Genomic DNA, 9,541 nt, shown 5'->3' with positions numbered 1-9,541 from the left:
ACAAAAAAGATTGCATCCTGCTTTGTTAATGAATCCCAACCACTAGGAAACTGGGGTGCTCTGAGATACAATTGGCTTCACTTAGCAAAATATAGGACGTCTATAATACTAAAATACTCCCTTAATGCCAGTTTGGTTTTTCTCCCTCTGCAACAATTTAGAATAATTATTTTTAGGATAAAGTGCCACCAGTCCTTTAAAGGGGGAGGGAAGGAGTAGCGGCTCTTGCTAAATGTTTCCAGCCTGAAACTGATCTGAATTGCCACGAACTTTACAGCTTGTTGGATTTTGCTTGAAATGTGCTTTTCTATTCTTAAAAGCCAAACCCCAAGAAAAAATAACTGAAACCAAATGCCATGTCACCAAGGCCAACCATAATACATGGACGTCCTAAAATAACAGGAGAGAGATTGTGGTAATGCCTGACCTTCTGAACCATGCATATGGTTGGGATGCAACAAAACAGCCTGCATTCATTCCTAACTGGTGCGTGCTAGGCTCGTTTTCCCAGGTGTCTCTAATGGTCAGTTTAAAATACAAGCAGAAGTATCTAGTGGCACAACTTCTCTGGGCTATACCATTTTGGATTGCAAGCAAGAGATTAGACATTTGAATGCATACTAATTAAAAAAAAAGCTCCCACCATAGGACAATAGCATGAGTGCTAGTTTTTGACATACAGGGAAGGATCTATAATGTGCTGCTTCCACCTGCAACCCAGTGGACTATCCCTTTGACACACACACAAAGTGTGTTCCTCAAAGTGTATAAAGCTATGGCTATGAGCAGAGGGTGGAAAAAAAGTGGAAGAGACACTTTACAAACAAATTCACTTTCTTGTGGATGTGCCGTTTGAGCTGAAAGCATGGAAATTGCAAAATGAAGCACTTTGGCTTCACTTGTGCAAATGGCCTAAAGATTTATTTGGAATGCACAGAACCTGTTTTATAGAGCCATGGCTTTAAAGCTTCAAAGATTAGCTTTGGATGCCAGAAATGACAACACCACATGGAATCAACTCAGATGGGGTCATAGTTGCACTCCTTTTTCTTATATGGACAAAAGCAAATCTTTTCAGCAGTATTACAGACATGTTTTAAAGTTCTGAATATTCCTCCAAATATATCTTTTCTGTCATGTTTTTGCTCTGGCACCAAATGTATCAAGACTGACTTTAAAATAAAGTTTAGTTAGGTCACTCCTTTCGTCGCTAACTACTTTTTTATTAGGTTTCTAAAGGGTTGGCTTGACCTCAGTATTTCTAAAGCTAGCATTTAAAACCACATAGCTAACACAGGTCCAGAAACACATTTTTTCAGAAGATGTGTCATTGTGCATGGTGGCATTAATAGCATAGATCATATCCTACCATTCATAAGCTCTTCTCCTAGGCAGGCTTACATCTCTTTGTTACTTCTTTTGAAAATAAGGGGACCTGGTCCTAAGAGTACATCCGGACAATGTGCTGCCTCATTCAAAGGATTTAATAGGTGGGGGCAAGTGCCATTGTCCTTAATTTGTAACTCCCTGCATGTTCCCTTCATGTCTTCCATCTTTTTTCATAACAGAAAATAATCTGTTCAGAGACAAAAAAGAGAACATCTGCACAGTGCCTTTTGATTATGTTAGGAGCATCCTATGTAGAGCTGTTTAGTACTATTGCAGTGCTTTTTAACTGAACTGAAACCTATTACTTCATTGGATCAGAAAAACATTCATCTACTCCAGCATTTTTCCCCAACCATGGTGATCCAGGAGCCATTTTCTTCTTCTCAACTCTCTCTGAGGTTTGGAGGGTTTAATTAAGCATTACGTGACAAACCTGTGATTTGATCTCCTGGCAAGGTTTGTTAAAAGAAGAGATTTGAATTTGGGTGGTAGTGTAAGGTGAGGGAACTTAACCTCCACCCTGTATACACCAATTCCAATTGCAGATTTTCCCATTCCAAACTATTCTTACATATGGATGGGCTACATGTTCCCCTGACCATGACTAATTGGTATTGGGGAGGGTACAGATCTGGACTGGAGCTTCTGCACAAAAGGAAAGACACATTTTTCCATTTGCATTATGGCCCAAATACAAATACATTGTGCTGTGCTAAAAAATTTATCTCCCACTTAGCCACTTGAATTACCCCACTAAGATTGAAATTCTACATTTCTACATTTCATCAAACTGGTTTCCACTGTTGCTCTCTTTGGGTAGAGTGGTACCTTGGCTCACGAACTTAATCCATTCCATGACTCTGATTGTGACCCAAATCGGTTGTGACCCAAGTCAAATTTCCCAATAAGATTCAATGTAAATAAGGTTAATCTATTCTGGCCCCTCCGAATGTGGTTATGAGCCGATTTTTGGTTGTGAGCCAAGTCAAATTTCCCCATAAGGTTCAATGTAAATAAGGTTAATCCGTTCTGTAACTATTTTTTAATCAGAAAAAACTGAAACAAAATGACAAAGAACAACAAAGTAGCAAAGAACAACAAAGTAACAAAGTACTGTACAGTGGAGAACACTAACCTAGGTGGGCGGGGGGGAGGTTAGGGGATTGTTTTGAGGGAGAATCCCCCTCCATAAGGACACTGGGGAGATCTCTTTCAGGGGTTTCCTCTCTTCTTTGTCTCTTAGCTGCAGGGTCAATTTTGGTGAAAAATTTGTCAATAAAAAACTTGTTTTTTGTATAGTCACTTGGGGAGGTTGGGAGATGGACATGATTGTGCTGGTTGAGGGTGGGGGAGATGGCCGAGATTGCACCCGTCTTTCCTGTAGGAGCACGCCCGTGATCACAAACGTCTTCCCTGCATGAATGCAACTGGGATCGTGGCCGTCTCCCCACTTGGGGGGGTGGGGTGGGGAGATGGCTGCGATCTTGGTCGCTACCCAATGCAGAGTTCATGACCCAAGTCAAAATTTTCATGAAATTTTTGTTTGCGACCCAATTTGGTCGTGAACCAAGGCGTTCATGAGCCAAGGTACCACTGTATCTCATATTTCTTAACTAATTTCTATCTTCAGCAATCAAGAAACAGAAAAGGATTTTTAATTGCTATATTACTGCTGGTCATTATGATTTTGGCTGTACCTGTAAATATTGGAAAGACAACTTTTTAATAGATGAGATTTGTTTGAATTAAATGGGGGGAAAAGCCTTTCAGGGTGGGTGGCCAAGTCTTGAGGTTTTCATTTTTTCAAAGGAAAGAGGCATTTCCCTTAACTGGATTGATGTAAAAACATCTGGCAAACATCCAAATGTTGCACTGAGTTGTAAATGGGTGGGGGGGGGATTATTTGCATGATATCCGAGTCTTCCCCCATTCCCCATTCTACACTGATTACACTATACACTTCCTTAATTTGCCATCTGACTACACTACTATTGCCAAATAACTTCTGTAACTCCATGTTTTCAAATAATTCAGTAAAATGAACCATTTATTATCTGGTTAATACAAAGCTATCATTAATATACTATACAGTTGAAGACACTAAGGGACACTAAAACTGTATGATCAATGATCACAGAAAACGAAGACACATGGCTAGTGCATAGAGTCTAAATGATGAGACAATATCGTGTCATGATGGCCTTGAGTACAACATTTGAAGAAGTTTATGTCCACCGGAGGCAAGCAGGATGAGTTTGTCCTTGAGGTTGAAGAAGAGTTGACCAAGATGTTCTCAAGGAGCCATCCTGTCCTCATGGCTGCTGCCCATCCACTTGCCCTGTTCCTCTGTAACCAATATGCTGTATGGCTCAGGAGAAGGTAAGGAATGGTGCTGAACGGTGCTTGAAGAGGACAGGCAGCACGCAGTGGGAGCATGGAAGGAAGAAGAGGAGGGTCAGGATGTGTGGCAGTTGGCAGGGCATCCACTTCTGGGACTTGGATTGCAGTCGGTCCCTGTCAGTGCAGACCCTGAAGCCAGGCTTGCAGGCATAAGAACATAAGAAGCCATGCTGGATCAGACCAAAGGCCTATCTAGTTCAGCACTCTGTACACACGGTGGCAAACTAGCTGCCCACAGGATCCCTCCAGCAGGATGAGTGTAAGACCTCCTCCTGCCCAAGTTCCCCAGCAACTGGTATAAGCACGCGCCATCTCTGGTAAAGGAGGAAGCACATGGCCAGCAAAGCTAGTAGGTACCAATAGCTTCCTCCCTTATGAAATCCCTTTTTAAAGCCATCCAGATTGGTAGCCATCATCACTTTCTGTGGCACCAAATTCCATGGTTTAACTATAGCCTGTTTGAAGGGCTTTCTTTTATCTGTCCTAAACCTCCCACCAATCAACTTCACAGGATGAACCTGGGTTCCAGTGTTACAGGCAGGGAGATATTTTTCTCCCTCTCCACTTTCTCCACACCATACACTATCTGAAACACCTCTATCACGCCCGCCCCCCACTTACTTGCCTTTTACCTAAGCTGAACATTCCCAGTTGCCTAGCTCCCTCACTGGGGAGCTGCTCCACCCCCTGATCCTTTTTGTTGCCCTTCTTTGTACTTTTCCAATTCTATATTTTTCCTTTTCAAGTAAGGTGATCAGAACTGAACACAATATTCTGAGTGCGGTTGCACCAAAGATTTCGATAAGCGGAGTAAGATTTTGGCAGTTTTTTTCTATCCCATTTCTAATTATGCCTACCATGGAGATGGCCTTCTTCTCAGCAGCTGAGCACTGGGCCAACATTTTCATCAAGCTGTCCACTACTACCCCAAGACCACTTTCTTGCTCGGACACTGCTAGTTTAGATGCCATCGGTGTATACTTAAAGTTGGCTTTTTTGTCCCAATATGCATTACTCTACCCTTACTTATATTCAACAGCATTTGCCATTTTGATGCCCATTCTTCCAGCTTGGATAGATCCATTTGGAGCCCCTCACAACCCCTTTTGGTTTTAAGCACCATAAAAATGTTAATGTCAGCAGAAAACTCAGACAGTTCACTATTTCCCCCTACTTGAGCAACTTTGCTGGTGAAGACCATGTCATGTTAAAACATGCCGGGGATAGTCAAGTGAGAAAAAAGACAAGAACATAGCCAAACTTCTTTTTCACATTGCAATAACTTCAGCTAAGGCCAGCAAAGTGCTTAAATGATGATCCTACAGATCACCACTGAACAATTTCAGTCCTCCTCCTTTATACCACAGTTATGATGAGCAGTTATCCAAGGGGTTGCTTTAATTGCAACAATAAGCTTGTAGTTCACCCCACTTACTTTGAAGAGTCCCCAAAAGTTGCTTATTAACCATACATAAACAGCTCTAGGCACAAACTTAAGCCAGAACAGATGGCTGTTTGCAAGTCTGCCAGCTTCTGCAGAGGGAAAGACAACTAGCACATCAGTACCAGTAGAGACTGCTGGGGCAACAGAAAGGCTAGAGTGGGTTTCCAACATTGCCACAGGCAACAGCAGTGTCCTAAGCTCTGATTATTGGGTAGTATACGATTCTGGTGCATCAGCTGACCCAGAAGTAGGTCCTTTCCACTCTTTCAATAAATGTTCATGGATGGTCAAGTGTCACTGAGTTCCTTCCAAGCCATCTGCTTTTTTCCATGTATAGCATTCACAAAACCTTTTGGAAACAGTTTTGGTGCAGAGCTCACAAGTGGAGGGCTCTTCACATCTCCCCAAGGGTGTGCATGGGTGTCAGAGGTTTGCAGAAGCTAAAGTGGGGAGGGTTGAAGGGGCACAGAATGCACACAGATCCCTCATTGCAACTAACAGCCAAGATGCTGTAGTGAAGACAAAAATGGGAGAAGAGATATGTACAAAATCCTCTGTTTGTATTGGATGGATCATGCTCATGGTGTTAATAAATACCACCTTGTAAGCTTCAGTGGATGTGTCTCTGTTTCCTGGCATAATTTGGTTAAAGACCTTGATATTTTAAGGACTCCCCCCTATATTGTCATTCCCTCTGCTTGTATTCAACTGGGGAATCTCTTCTGTGCATCACCACTAACTGAGATTTAGTTTTAAAATGAAAACCAAACACTTTTAATAAGACAAGCAGAGAAAAAGGCTGTATGATTTTATCCTTGCCAGGAAAAGGACCCCTTATGTTTTATCCCATGAAAAGCAGAAAAGAGATGGGTGATTTGGAGTGGGAAAGCGGCCCAACTTTAGGGGTAAGCGAGGGTAGCCAGCTACCTAGGCCTACTTTTCAGTTCTTAAAAATGGAGCAAAGTTACATACAACTGTATGCCACATGTGGTTTGATTCTGAAAGACACAGCAAAAATACAGTTGTTTCCTGAACCATGACGAATAATGTTGACATTACATTTTGAACACTTTAATCCTGCCATAGAATCTAGCAAAAACTATTTTCTAACAGCCTTCCCAAAGTTATGTAATATAATTTCTTTTAAAGGACATTTTTACTTGGAACGTTCTGGAAAACACACATGCAAACCTGCCCACTGACAAAGCCATCCAGTGCAACCAGTTTAGAAGCAGTGGGTGTTGTTTTCTCCATGGTCAGAATAAAACCAGATTCCAAAGTAACCTCAATAACTAAACAAACAAAACAGAAAGAAGAGCCTGAAATCTTAATGGAACATCTTGCTTAAGGCCATGATGCTATCTTCCATAAGAAAGTTTCTGATCTGTTCCACTATCAAAGAGGAATTTTAAATTCTGATTAAGATTACATGTGGATGTACCAGTAATGCTACTCTCATGGGGCTAGTTCAGACATGGCTAGCTACTGGGCAAAGCCTTGTTTATAGTGAGGGCATCCAAGTGATGGGAGGTCCTTCTCAGAGAGGCTCACCTGGCAACATCCTTATATACTTTCCAGTGTCAGAGGAAGATTTCTCAGGGTTTGTAGATCTATCTACTTTTAATCCACTGAACTGTAGAGATGCTCTGTACTTTTAGTGATGGTGTGTATTTTAGTTTACTCTTTCACATGCTGCTGGTAATATTTTTATGGTTGCTTTCATTTTGGCTTTGGTTTTTGCATTTTAGTATTTTATTCCTGCCAGCCTGCTGGAGAACACAGCTACTGGCAAATACTATAAGTATGTAAATCTGATGTAGTCTCATATAGGTCCTCTTGCTTCAAATAATAAAGGTGGATGAAATTCCAGCAAAGCCCTTCTGTCTTTCGTCAGGTAGAGAGGTGCCTTCTATTATACCCACTTGCAATGGGTAAAGCAGGGGTGCAGAACAAAAGTTGGCTTGGGGACTGAACTGGCCCCCACGAAGTCCTCTGGAGGCTGGATTAAATCAGTGGCCATGGTCATCACCCAACCCATTCTCCCTTTCTCTGAGCTGAGAAGCACAGAAAGGGAAACGGCAGGTGCTAGAAAAGAGCTGGCACCTGGAGCCGGGAACATGCACTCAGCTGAGACAAGCAGCTCCTCCCAGCACTGGTCAAAAGCCTGACTGAGATGATCATTTGCCCTTCCAAGTACTGACCAAGTCCCCTGTGGCTGCATCCCCACAGAATGTGAAAGGAATGGCAGGAATTACTCAACATGGAGGAGCCAACAGGGGTTCTGTGGGTTGGTTGTGAAACCTGTGAGATCAGAGGTTCTACTGCCCTGATGCCAAGAGAAAACAGTTCCGCTGTTGTCCCCTCTATCCTTCAAAACTCCATCAGTCTTCCCTCACCTAGAGCCCTCTTGATGTGTTGGACAAGTCCAACCAGGAGAGGAAAGCTGTCTTCAGTTAAGCATATGTGAGAAGATGGTCTCCTCCCACTCACCCCCTTTGCCCTCTTATCTTTGAGTGAAAACACTGCCATGGGTGGAGCAGGCCTGACTCTGCCACTTTGCCTTATATATGCGATGGAAGGGGGCTGTGTGATTTGGCATAAGCAGGGAGGAAGCTTGATGGGTCATCAGCTGAATGGAGAGGATAGGAATGAAGGAAGGAAAGATTTAATGTCAGATTTGCCTCTGGGAAGAAGGGTTAAGGCTGTGGATTGTACAAAGTACTGCTTACATTTGATTGGGAAGGTGGTGAATTATAAACAGATGAGGAGCAAACAGGATCAGCAAGATGAGGCCTAGATAAAGTGTGTTAGGGTGGGTCTGCATTTAAGGCTTGCTTGTGCTTCTAGTTTCTAGTATTTTTTCCTAATCCAGAAGCACACACAGTGCAAAGACAACAGAAAAGCATTAAGGAGTCAGTATGGGCCAATATCCGAGTAGCATGTGCCTTGAGGTAGCTGCACTGAAGAAGGGGAATAACCATTGAAAAAACTTAAGGACTGCCAACATTCTCTCTCCAATACAAGCAGTTCCCAGGTTACAAACAGTTCAGTTCCCGAGGAAAAGGAAATTCATCTTTATGTCGAATTTGTATGCAAGTTGGATCACAGATAGTTGGCCCTCCACATTTGTGGGTGTTAGGGGCATAGGACCCCCACGAAAGTGAAAAAAACTATGACTATCTCTACCCACCCCCAGCATGCAAACTCACCAGTGCCTCTTCGCAGTAAGGAAATGCTGGAGAGATTTCAATCTCCAGATGGACAGGGCTGGAAGGCGTGCTTTGGAGGCCTTGCTCTCTGCTCTTTCGCACTCTATATCTCTATGGTGATGCCAATTTAAATTAATAGGCTTTAGAGCAGATGGTTCATAAGTATGTGTTGTTCATCCAAAACTCAGGGACTGCTTGTACAAGAAAAAGGTGGTTTAATTTCTGACATTTTTCAACCAGTGTATCCCATGTGAGAAGTCCAAGTGGGATGTAGATTGTGTGTCTGAAACTAGTAGAGTAAGGTAGTGCAAACACAGTGCTGGTGGGACAAGCATAGTATAGTTTTTCTTTTTAAATCCAGTCTGGAGAAATTTTTCTTGTGGAAGGAGAACATAGTTTAGTTAAATGATTTTCCTATACACAAATCCCTCACATTTCAATGTTTATTTCCAAGTTTAATTTTGCTTTAGTTAAAAACCTGCACAGACACAGTTAACTACTGTCTGGATTTGTGCCCAGTACAGTGAAGCAGGGTTGGCCACTTTTATGAAGAGCAGCTTTTTATTAATGAGGATTATTAAAATTGCTTTAATAAAACGTTGCCATTAATAAAAAAGATCCCTGGTGTAATCAACCATTGCCCATTAAATTTAGTTTATTTATTACATTTGGACTCCATCCTTCAGCCAAGGAACTCACTGCAATACACAAGTCAGGTTCATCCCAATATGTCCCCATGGCTACTCTGGGAGGGCAGTGAAGTGGAGAGTGAATCATTCAGTATGCTTCATGGCTAACTTGGAATCAGATCTCCTCAGTCCAAATCAGACATCATGTGCTCCACTAGCTGTATCATCAATCCTCAGCCAGACTACTACTAGGTGGAACATAGCCAGCCCTAAGTGCCGTTGGCCCCGTGACTTGAACAACGAAGAAATCCAAATTTCACAGCTACAACATCTTAGCGTTAGCTAGAAGCCGGCAAGTCTGCATTAAGGCACATGTAAAACTGAGGTGGTTTCAAGTTAATTCAGTATGTTATAAAATATAGATATATGGGTATAACAGCTAAGTAGCATTCCCCAATAGATAGGGACTT

The sequence above is a fragment of the Varanus komodoensis genome, unplaced genomic scaffold (genome assembly GCF_004798865.1).
Source record: "Varanus komodoensis strain SLA01 unplaced genomic scaffold, ASM479886v1 scaffold16, whole genome shotgun sequence".
Classification (NCBI taxonomy): Eukaryota; Metazoa; Chordata; class Lepidosauria; order Squamata; family Varanidae; genus Varanus; species Varanus komodoensis.
The sequence above is the reverse complement of the archived record's forward strand: the minus strand, read 5'-3'. Positions refer to the sequence as shown.